This window comes from Monodelphis domestica, chromosome 3, assembly GCF_027887165.1.
Source record: "Monodelphis domestica isolate mMonDom1 chromosome 3, mMonDom1.pri, whole genome shotgun sequence".
Taxonomy (NCBI): domain Eukaryota; kingdom Metazoa; phylum Chordata; class Mammalia; order Didelphimorphia; family Didelphidae; genus Monodelphis; species Monodelphis domestica.
The window spans coordinates 396,218,656-396,230,712 of record NC_077229.1 but is presented as its reverse complement, the minus strand read 5'-3'; the positions used below and the strand labels follow the sequence as shown (position 1 = coordinate 396,230,712).

At 36.6% G+C, this 12,057-nt stretch overlaps 1 long non-coding RNA gene across 1 annotated transcript; it reads left to right on the top strand.

Moving 5' to 3' along the window:
• The first annotated feature begins 3,329 nt into the window (after window positions 1–3,329).
• On the top strand, window positions 3,330–11,573 carry LOC103106736 (uncharacterized). Its single transcript, XR_008917214.1, has 5 exons — window positions 3,330–3,729; window positions 4,346–4,449; window positions 5,741–6,164; window positions 6,350–6,483; window positions 10,124–11,573. It is a non-coding gene; the product is annotated as an uncharacterized LOC103106736 (long non-coding RNA).
• Window positions 11,574–12,057: the final 484 nt, after the last annotated feature.

Genomic DNA, 12,057 nt, shown 5'->3' with positions numbered 1-12,057 from the left:
ACTTGCTCAGGATCACACAGCCAAGAAGTGTCTGAGGCCAGATTTGAACCTAGGATTTCCCATCTCTAGGCCCAGCTCTCAATCCACTGAGCTAACCAGCTGCCCCTCTTATATTCTTTTTGCCATTCCTAACACAAGACACTCCATCTTCCCTTTTTTGTGCATTTTCAGGGACTGTCCTTCATATCAGTAATGCATACTGTGAACAAGGAATTTACCAAGAACAAGGGAGACCTTAAAAGGTTGAAATGTGTTTGTGTTTGGAGGGGGCAGATGGAGAATACAGGAATGGCTGGGGAAGGGAGAGTTCCTTTGAAGACTGAAAAGAAAAGGCTGTTGGCTAGAGAGAATTTCTGGTCAGTCTCTTATCCAAGACTCTGATTGAGGAGAATTACTCTTCTCATACCCTTTTGCCTGGCTGAGCTGAATGAAAGTTTCTTGCCCTATACTGAAAATCACCCTGGATTATAATTTCCCTTAGGAAAACTCAAGCTATATTCCTTGAAGACAGTTTTGATCCCACCATCAAAAGTAGCCGTAGGAAATAGTTAGCAGGGATCTCCCTGTGTCCCTCGACCCTCTACCCTCTCTCTCTTCCTTTCAAGAAATAAGTTAGATAATTTAAATTACAGAAGAACTATCTCAAAGTTTATGTAATAGGAGGGAGGATTTTAAAGAAAAAAGAAGGCAGGAAGGGGTTGACTTTCCCTCTGGTCAGGTCAGGATTGATGACATTAAAGCTGTCCAGTTTAGTGGAGGAAAAGGAAAGGTGCTACCCAGAAACCAGTCCCCAAAAGCAGCTGTTTTCCTGGTCCCACCATCTTTTAAGTTCCCCCCCCTTTCAATACTCTATTTCCTTGTCTTTGCTTCCTGGCTTCCTTTGAGACCCACATAAAATCCCACCCTCTGCAAGAAAGCTTTTCCAGTTGCCCTTAATATTAGCACTCTTGTTCTGATATTACCTTCGATTTATCCTGTATATATCTTGTTTCATCATAGTTGTTTGCATGATGTCTCTTCCAGTAAATTGTGAATTTTTTAAAGGCAGGGATTAGCTTTGTCTTTCTGAATATCCTTAGTACTTAGCCCAGTGCCTGGCAGAGGTGAGGTACTTAAATTCTTGTTGACTTGTAGGTTTTGGGTCTCACTTAATGTTTCTAACCTTTATGCTTAAGATAAAGAAATGAATTAGATGATTTGAAAGGGCTCTTCCAAACAGCAGTATGCTAATAGGTGTTTATATAGATTTGCTTGTGATGGAGTGTTATTGTGCTAAAAGAAATAATAAGCAGGATACTTGCAGAAAAATCTGGAAAGACTTGCATGAACTGATACAAAATGAAGTGAGAAGAAGCAGGAGAACATTGTACACAGTAAGAGCAATATTTTAAGGATGATCAACTGTGAAAGACTTAGCTATTCTCAGTAATTCAGTGATCAAAGGCAGTTCTTTTTTTTAAACCCTTACTTTTCATCTTATATCCAAGAGAATGTGCTCCTAGTTTGGAAGGAATGTTTTAAGTCAATTTATCTTTTATTTATTTAATTTTTATTTTTTCTCAATTACAAGTGAATAAAAACAAGTTTAATTGGGGTTTTTTTAATGTTTCATATTCTCTTCCTCCTTTCTCTACCAAACCCCCTCCCCAAGAAGGCAAGCAAATTGATAAAAATTATTCATGTGTGTCAGTAGCCATGTTACAAAAGAAAATGCAGACAAAAAAAATAGAAGGGAAGTTTTAAAATATATATTTCAATCTGTATTCAGACTTCATCAATTCTTTCTTTGGAGATGGATAGCACTTTTCATTCTAAGTCCATAAGAACTGCCTTGGGGACAGCTGGGCAGTTCAGTGGGTTGAGAACCAGGCCCAGAAATGGGAGGGTCCTGGGTTCAAATCTGACCTCAGACACTTCCTAGCTGTATGACCCTGGGCAAGTCACCCCCATTGCCTGGCCCTTGCCACTTTTCTGCCTTGGAACCAACACACAGCATTGATTCTAAGACAGAAGATAAAGGTTTTTATATTAAAAAAAAAGTTCCACTTAGAGTTAGTTTTCTTCTGGGATCTGAGGATTGGTGTATTTCTAGAAGCTATAACTAGCATTTCTCTTCCAAAAGTAGTTTACTTTCTGGAGCTGTTTCTGTCCTTGAGTGACTGTTTTTCCATATGTCTACAGGCAATCTCTTTATCAACCACTATAACTCCAGAAGCCACTGCTACCTTTTCTGATCACTAGAGGAACCTTTGATAGCACTCCTGATCTGTCATGGTTACCTGAGGGGAAAAGAGGAGAGAGAAAGGGCAGGAGACGCTTTCCTCTTCCTATGTAATTCCCTCCCTCACTGGAACCCATCTTCCTCTCAACAGACTGCTCTGCTGTTGAAATTGTTCATTATCTTGCATAGGCAACTAGGAAGGAATATGGGATGCAGAGAAAATAAATGCTCATTAAAAACAAACAACTAAGTAAACAAAAGGCATTAGTAAAACTTTAAAGAGAAAAATAGAGAAAACTAGACCAATTCACAGTTCTACCAATAATAGATCAGTGTCTTTATTTTCCCACTTTGACTTTATTTTTAACAAGATTTCATAGACAAACTATTAGAGGAAAAATAGAAGGATGGGAGCAGGAAGGAAACTACACAGACTACAACCAGACTTCCTGTGTCACAAAGATTCTAGAAATTAGCCACAAAAATAGGTCAGAATCTAATGAATAACACCAATGAAAATAGCTGACCTTCAAAATGAGGTTACAATCTACTTTTCTTCCAAAAGTCTCATCTGTCAAAGAGAAGTAGAAAATGGCAAAATATTTATTGTGACTGAGTTATCTAACAAGTTAAAATAAAAGCCTTCTATTTTGGGGATAGTAAATAGAAATTCTAATTAATTATTTGTAAAATTAGCTGAATTTCCTATTTGAGATCAAAGAATTTCAAAACTGGAAGGAGCTTTAGAGATCATCTAGTTCAAACTGCTTGTATTGCAGATAAGGAGATTGAGGCTTGGAGAGGTTATTGACTTTCTCAGGGTCACATAGCCAGTTAGAGGCAGAATTGGGACCAGAATCCAAGACTGGCATAGTTCCCAGTCTGATATAACTCTCTCTCTCTCTCTCTCTCTCTCTCTCTCTCTCTCTCTCTCTCTCTCTCTCTCTCTCTCTCTCTCTCTCTCTCTCTCTCTCTCTCTCTCTCTCTCTCTCCTGCTTTCTGTTGTCTGAGTTATAAGGAGGTAATTAATTCAAGTGCTCAGCCCACTCTGTTTGGGTAGACACATTGGCCAAAGATATTTATTACCATTGCTCAGGCATTTGTGATCTTGTTCAAATCATTCTGCAGGTCTAGGGATAAGGAGATATGAATATTTATTTAGCAAATACAGTCAGTAAAGATAGGCACTGCATCATTCAGGCTAGAGGAACACACAGCTATAATGGAAGGTATTTAGCTGTTCATTCCAACTTTTCTTAGTTGCCTCCTCTTCTCTTCTCTTCTTCTCCCTACCTCAAACATAGCTGTTTATTTGGTTGCATTGATGAACTCATAGTTATGTGTGGACGAACCTCTGTAATCAGTGCCAAAGCATCCTGTGTGCTTTAGATCTCTACATTCTACAATTCGCCATGAAGTTTCTCCTGGATACCTACTGGTCTTTGTTAGTAGGAAATACAAAATGAAAATGAAAAAACACCTGGACAGACATTTAATTGGCAGAGAAGGTAACTTTTTTTCCCTTTCTCTCACACTGATCACTGCTTGTTTTAATTTGGCTCTTCAGACCATCCTTATCTTTGTTTTGCCACCAGATCTTTTGCACTTTAATTTAATTTTTCTCCTCTTCATTCACATGTGCTTCTATCAACTTAGTTAGCTTTTCTTCATCTATGAAAATGGGAAACGGCAAATGCAAAGTGTGGATGCCACTGGCAACCACTTATGATTGGGAAGATGTTTTTGAAAATGTGCACTGACAACATTGTACAAGTAGGTTAATTTCAAATTTGTTCTGCAGTCTGGAGCATTCAATATAGCTTTCAAGAATACACAAAAATCAACTGTTAATTAAATAATTGACAAGTATTAATTAAGCACTTGCTCTGGGTAAGGCACTAGGCTAGGCACTGAGAGTACAAATACAAACATGAGACAGTTCCTTCCCTCAAGGAACTTAGGTTCTATCATGTCCTTTATACCGCATATAATTAATGCAGTGCTAGTCCTGTTCACCTTCCTTGACATTTCCCTGAATTTTCCCACATTCTTTGGTCTGGCATTTCTTGACTTTGCTTGCTTCTAATTTTTAGATGTTGCCTGTGTCGTTCTCTTATTTCAAAGGTTGAGAAGTTAAGATGTGGTAGAAGGGAAAGAGGTCTGCATTTGGAATTAGCAGAACTGGTCTTGAATCTTTTCTCTGTCAGATACTACCTGTATGACCTTAGGTAAGTCACATAACATTTCTTGGAATCTGTTTCCCTGTTGTAAACAGAGCAGGTTGTTCTAGCTTGTCTAAGGTCAATCAATCAGTCATAATTTATAAGCAGCTGTTGTGTGCCAGACACTGTGAAAGGCACTGGGCATAAAAAGACAGAGATATTCTTTAGTTCTAAATCTATGATCCTTCAGAGCAGGGGATATGGCTGGTGCTTCTTTAAAAAATTCCTCATTAGTTCCAAGTACAATTTTAAGTGTATTGTAAGAGGGTAGTTTAGGGTAATAAAAAGCCCCAGACTGAGTCCAAGCAGACCCATACTCAGGATCTGACTCTATTGCCAGCCTGTGTGACCTTGGGGACATCACAGAGCTCCTTGCCATCCCTGCAGAGCCCAGACAAGGCATTTGTTTGTCCTAGACAATGTTTGGAAATCACGTTCTTTGTATATGGCAAGTGGACACCAGGTCTGGGTTCAGGAAGATTCCTTTTTAAGACTATAAATCCAACCTACATGTCATCCTGGTCAAGTCACTTAATCCTGTTTCCTCATCTGTAAAATGAGCTAGAGAAGGAAATGGCAAAACACTCTTGTTTATTTGCCAAAAAAACCTCAAACAGGGTTGGGAATAGTCAGACATGATTGAAAAATGACTAAACAAAAAATAATAGGAGATTTCCAGTGTGGAAACTACCTCTTCCATACTATAATTTCACCAAGAAGTCCCACAAATCATCTGTAATTTATAGTGTTATAGCATTTCCTTAGGGAATTAGGAAGTTGTGACAGTCTATGGTCACACAATATATGTTAGAAGAGTAAGAACTTGAATACAGATCTTCTTGACTGCAAGTACCCTCTTACTGAATTTCATACCCTATATTACAGAGCAATTTGGTTTCTTGTTGCTTAGTCCTTTCAGTTGTGTCCAGCTCTTTGTGACCCCATTTGGGAGTTTTCTTGGCAAAGATACTGGAGTGGTTTGCCATTTACTTGTCCAGCTCATTTTACAGATTGAGAAACTGAGGTAAATAGCATTAAGTGACTTGCCCAGGGTCATACATTTAGTAAGTGTTTAAGGCCAGATTTGAACTCTGAAAGATGAATTATTTATTACAAAATATATATTTAAATGACATTAAGAAGTATTTTTCTAGTATTACAAATGAAATCTATTACAAATATATTTAAAAAAATTTCTTCCACTGTGTATCCTCACTTAATGTGTCCTTTTTCCTCATGTTTTATATTGGAGGTAGCTGCCTACCTTGTTTAACTCTTGACTCTATCTGTGTTTCAGTTTTCCTCAACTTCCTCTACTGGGAGTCTTTCTTTTATATGTACAGAGGCAGAGTTGGAAGGGCCTTAGATGTGCCTGAATTGGACAACCCATCTCTAATTTTATAATGGAATTTGTTAGAGTAAATGTGGTTCATTTTATAAAAATTTGCTAAAGAGCCATCTTGGTTGGAATGTGTCTTCTCAGCAAAGCAGGCAGGTATCTGTATAATATCTAACAAAGCATGCACATTGGTAGAGAGTAGGGGAAGAGGGTACCAAATCTAGTTATGGGTTAATTGGAGACATAGCTTTTTGAATTGGAAAGTTAACTGAATGACTAATCTGTTCTTCCTAGGTTACTGTTTTGGTAGGACACAAAGTCATTTCCTTGTTCAGGGGAAGCACCTCTCACCTTTAAAGTAGGCACAGCTCATCTGAGGAATGTAAGGCTGGTTCCAAAAATAGCATATCTTTAGAACTTGGCTTTTCTTTTTGCATGGAATGTTTTGGTTCAGATACCATGTGCAAAAACCACTACAGGCATTGTCAGTCAACAGTTTCTGCTTCTGAAAAGGTTCTTAAAAATCATCTTAAGCATTATTTTCTTATTTTGGTTCTCCACTCAAAGCCTTTCCTGGACACCCTGGACAACTGTCAACAACTACCTGAATATATCAAATGCTTTCAACTGATCCTATTGGCTCAGGAGGGATCTATCTTCTTTGGCTCAGATTGGAGCATGACAAGAATATTTCTCAGCAGGTAAAATATTCATAGAAAATGCCTTATGTAAATCTTTTATTTTAGGTAAGTGTGAATGTTGCTGAGGTGTTATGTTCTCATAGTTTCTAGACAAACAGTGACAGAATAGAAGGTATAGTCAATCTGGAAGCTGAAAACCCGACTTCAAGTTTTGGGTTGCCTTTTTTCATCTTTATGACTTTTTATATTAATACCTGGGTGTAGTGTGTTATCTTATAATTGGGCTAACTGCATTCAGTATTATCATATCACACTAACTTTTGCTCTTTCATACACAAAGTTTAATAATTGCCTACAGGGCACGTTTCAGAATATATTTAAAAATTAGAAGGAAAAAATGTGAGAATACAGTTTAGTTCATGTAGTCAGTAGGGTTGAATTGATAGGATTTGATAAATGAAAATAATATAAATCATTAGTTGGGAAATCTTGAGTTTATTTCAGTTTTCCCTTATGGAAAGTGACTTCTTGTTTTATAGTTTTTACAATAACTGTAGTCTTAACTTGAGAAAATGGTCACTATACATTTTTAAATTAATGCTTTTTTCCAATTCAGTTCAATTTCTTTGAAATAAATTATACCTACTTTAGAAAACCAAAGGATAATTTAAACATTTTATTTAGCAATTTATTTAAGTTGATACTTGGGAAGCATTGGGATGTAGCACTCCTCTAAGCCATCAGGTCAGGTACCAGTGTCTACTGGATATTTTGGCCATGAAGTATTTGAGGTTTATTTCATAGGTAGAAATACATTCTTTAGAATATCCTCAATAGTTTAAAATTTCTTTGCTCAAAGAGTGAATATGAATTTTGCAAATATTCTCAAGTCATTCAGGTCCAAGTCTAGTAAATAAAGTGGATGATCAGACAGGTTAATGCTGCTCTTATCAAGAAACCAGACTGGTTTTCTTGTTTGGCTTGTAAGCTGCCTTTGAAGGCTATTTCCAAAGAAGAGTTTCAAACATGTCTTGAGTAATGGCAGGATAGAATAAGTGTCTAGCCTCCCAAGAGACACTCAGAAGGGCACAACACTCATTTAATTGTATAAATGCTGTTATGCTTGTGAAAAAAGAAATCACCAAGTCTTACTACTTTCTAGTCACACTTAGGAGGAAAACAGCTGTCATCTAAAGCAAGAGACACTTAAATTGTTTTATTTAAGACAATAATCAGCTTAGATAGCCTGGATTTTTTCTTCTTAAATGGACACATTTTTGTTAACTAAACAAGCACCTGCATGCTTGAATTTTTTACCTATCTTAGAAATAATTATGAGCTTTAGCTTTATAAAAAACTTAAATAAGGCTATTTCAGTAAGGTCAATATGACAAATTTAGCCCATGGGGCTAGCCAAATAATTCAGGCTCCATTTAACTCTGCTTTATTCTTAGACCAGAAGAGAAAGGTGAGATTTCTTGCTTTTAAAAAATTTTAAGCATCTGTCAATTTATAATATATCAGCCCAAAGGAAGAAAACATTCTGTATACATCAGAAAAGAATACCTATTGCTATTAAAGGTCATAGAATTATTACCATGGCTTGACTGATTTTCTTTAAAACATTAGTAAGTAAACATAAGTTTATTGACTGGGTTACCCTCATCCCTGAAGTGTAGAGGCCATAAATGGACACTTACAAATTCTTCCTCAAAAGTTAAGAACTTTGAGGTTTGGGAATGCTAACAAGAAGGAAGGAGTGCAACAAATATTTATTTAGTACCCATAATGTGCCAGACCTTGTGCTAAGTACTTTACACATTCATTCCTCACAATAATCTTGGTAGGCAGGTTCTATTATTATTAGCCCATTTTATAGTTGAGGAAACAGAGCAGGGAGAGCTTAAGTGACTTACTCAGGGTCACATAGTAAATGTCTGAGAAAGGTCTTTCTGATGTAGGTCCAGTACTCTGTTCCCTGTACCAAATAGCTGCTTCTAAGAAAATGAACTATAACTAGAGGGTGACTCATTAAGATCCATTTTTTAAACTTTTCTAAAGAAGAATTAAAAAAAAGGTTCTTGCAACACTATGCTGGAATATAGTATTTTCCGTCATTTTATATGACAATGGAAAGTTTTCTTTTGATAAGGACCTGAGTCCCAGAGAAGGAAAATAACTTGCTGAAGATCACACAGCTGCAAGGACCAGAGATCAGGGCTCACGACTCCTTCCTAGACCAGTCTCATTCCATGATGTCATGATGTCACCTTTGCAATACACATCATTTAAAAATGCTTCATTTATTTGCTTTATATGTTCTATGACATGTGTCCCAGAGTGTGTAGTAAGAGTACTAGGAAAGGAGTCGAATAGACACTATACTAAGGACTTTACAAATACTATCTCATAGCTTATAAATTCTTCTAGCTACCTCATGTCATTGTTTGGACCAGATTCTCCCGCTAGCCAAGCCCATGAGTGTTCACTGAAAGGCACTATTGGATTCTAGGCCAATTCTTTCCATGTTTGTATAATACCATTGAACAAATGACCATTTATTTTTTTTAAAAAAATTATTTATTGCCAATTACATGTTGGAACAAGCTTCCGCACATTTTCCAAGCTTTATGATTGAATTTATGTCTGTCCTTCCCTTCCTTTCCCCCTCCCAGTGCTGGCAGGTAATTCGAGTTGGGTTATAATACATTTTCATGAAAAACATATTTCTTTAGTGTTCATTTTTGTAAGCAAATAATCTTATGAAACCAAAACCACAAAACATAAACCCAAATAAACAATTGAAAAACTGTGTGCTTTTATCTTCATTCTGACTCCAACACTTCTTCCCCTGGAGGTGGAGAGCATTCTTTGTCAGTTCCTCACAATGTCTTAGATCACTGTGTTGTCAATAATAGCTAATTCGATCACAGTTGATCATTCCACAGGGGTGCTGTTGCTGTGCACAAAGAACAAATGGCCATTTATAGTGGAGTGAAGGAGTTGTCTAGACTTAACTAATTTGTCATCCACTTAGATAAAGTAAGTGGAGATTAAAGAAAATTAGCTAATTCCAGGAAAATCCCCAAACTCTATCATTTAGGAAGTGTAGAGGAGATGATGAGACTCAAATCATCCAGACTGACTTCTTACATGATTGAATTAGCTAGATTATTGTTTAAAATGGCATGGTGACTGCATACACTCAGAATTAGAAATGTGTCTTAATGTACTTCTAGTTCAGCAGAGTGGGTGAAGCCCTGAGTTCTCTTTTCTTAAAGTAAACTTCTTGTGGTTGAGAACATAAAGGGACAATTTTTGAGTTCACAACCAGGCCATTAAAATTATTTCATCAGCACTAGGACGTTCAAACTTCCCTCAGAAGAAATTACATACAGTGTTAGGGTTTTTTTTTTTTTTAATTTTTTGGCCAGTTTATGACTTTTCCCTTAGATCAGCCTGTGTCCAGGGACTGTCATCAACAAAACCATTTTAACATGACAGGAATCCTATTTCTTGCTTTTCCATGTAGCCTCATCCCAAGAGACTTTTACTTCCTTTCTCTTTATTGGTCTCCTCTCTCTACTTTCCTCCCCACAGGCATGTCAGTCCCCTTCTCATCAACCACTTCCAGGGTGGAACATTTGTACGGCACTTTACTGGTCTGGCTGACTTTTGATTTTTATCTTTCATTTTGTAGTAAGGAACATGGCTTGAAGATAGAAGAATGAGACAGCAGGAAGAGTACTGAATTACTGAGCTTGGCATCAGAGGACCAGGGTTTGAATCTCAGCTTGGCCATTCCCTCTGGTGTGACTTTGAACAAGTCACTCTCTCATCATTAAAAAAAGTATATATTTCATTAAATACTCCCAATTACATGAAAATTTTAAAACATAAAATTAAAAAAATGGAATCTCACATTTTCACTCTCCCTTTCCTACCCCTCAATAAGGTAAGCAATATATTAATTATACACTGAAGTCATGCAAAACATAACTCCATATTAGCCATGTTGCAAAAGAAAACATGTACAAAAATCCAGGAAAAATAAAGTTAAAAAGTATGTTTCAATCTATCCTCAGAGTTCATCTGTTTTCTATCTGAAGGTGTAGAGCATTTTTCATCATGTGTCCTTTGGAATTGTCTTGGATCATTGTGTTGATCAAAATAGCTAACTCTTTCATTTGGTTATTCATCTTTATAATATCGTTATAACTATGTACAATGTCTCCCCACCCTTTCTGCTCACCTCATTTTGCATCAGTTCATAAAAATCTTCCCAGGTTTTCCTGAAGCTATCCTGCTCATTTTCTATAGCACAATAGTATTCCATCATGATCATATATCACATTCGCATCTCCTTGACTTCCAGTTCTCTGCTCAAAAGGCCCTTATTTTTTAAAAATCTCTTCGGGACCTAGACTTAGTAGTGTTTTTTTCTAGGTCAAAGCATATGTCCATTTTGATAACCTTTCGGATCAAGCTCCAAGTTGTTCTTACATATCATCAAATATGTGCCAGACACAGTGTTAAGCAATTTATAAATATTATTTCACTCAATTCTTTAAACAAACCTGGGAGGTAAGTGCTGTTGTTATCCTCAATTTACAGGTCAGGAAACTGAGACAACTAGAGGGTGGCAAGTGAGTGTCCTATGTTCCAATCAATCTGTTCTCGGACACTTTCTGACTTCAGACTCAGGCCTCTATCCACTGTGTTACTTAATTCAGTGATCTTATATAATAAGTGCTATATAAAATTATGTAAATAAACATGTTATATATAATAATATACAATATAAATAAATAAATAAAATAAAAGATATCATAAGGTACCTTATGGTATAGGTATTTTAATTCTTCTCTTGGTCACTTAGAAAAGAAACCACACTATTTATTAGTTAGTCTTTCAGAATGTAAACTGCTCAAAGGACTAACTTATGTGGGCAGCTAGATGGCTTAGTGAAGGGAAAGCCAAGCTTAGAGATGGGAGGTCCTGGGTTCAAATATGACCTCAGACACTTCCTAGCTGTGTGACCCTGGTCAAGTCATTCCTACTCTGCTTTGGTTTTATTATCTGTAAAATGAGGATAATAAAACCACTTATCTCCCAGGGTAATGATGTGAGGTTCAAATAATATAGTAATTGTAAAGTGCTTAAATTAGTGTCTGATACATAGTAAATGATATAAATAAATATTTTTGTTATTTTTCAGTTATGGCTGGTTCTTTGTGACCCCACTTAGGTTTTCTTGCAAAAGATACCAGAATGATTTGTAGCTTCCTTTTCTTGCTCATTTGCCAGATGAAGAAACTGAAGAAAACAGGCATAAATGATTTCCCCAGGGTCAAATAGCTAGTAAGTGTCTGAGGCTGGATTTGAACTCAGGAAGATGATTCTTCCCAACTACAGACCTGGCATTGCTCCACCTCACTCACTCTATATAAATGTTATTATTGTTATTATTATTATTACTGTCAGGGGAAATTGAAGGCACCTACCATGTTGGTTGGACTCAGTGAATAGATGGGAGGACATGAGTAAGAGTCACCCAGGATGGTGTAAAAATTAAATTATATATCTAATAAAAATATTATATTTTATGAGGTTTATTAAGGATCATTAGAAATC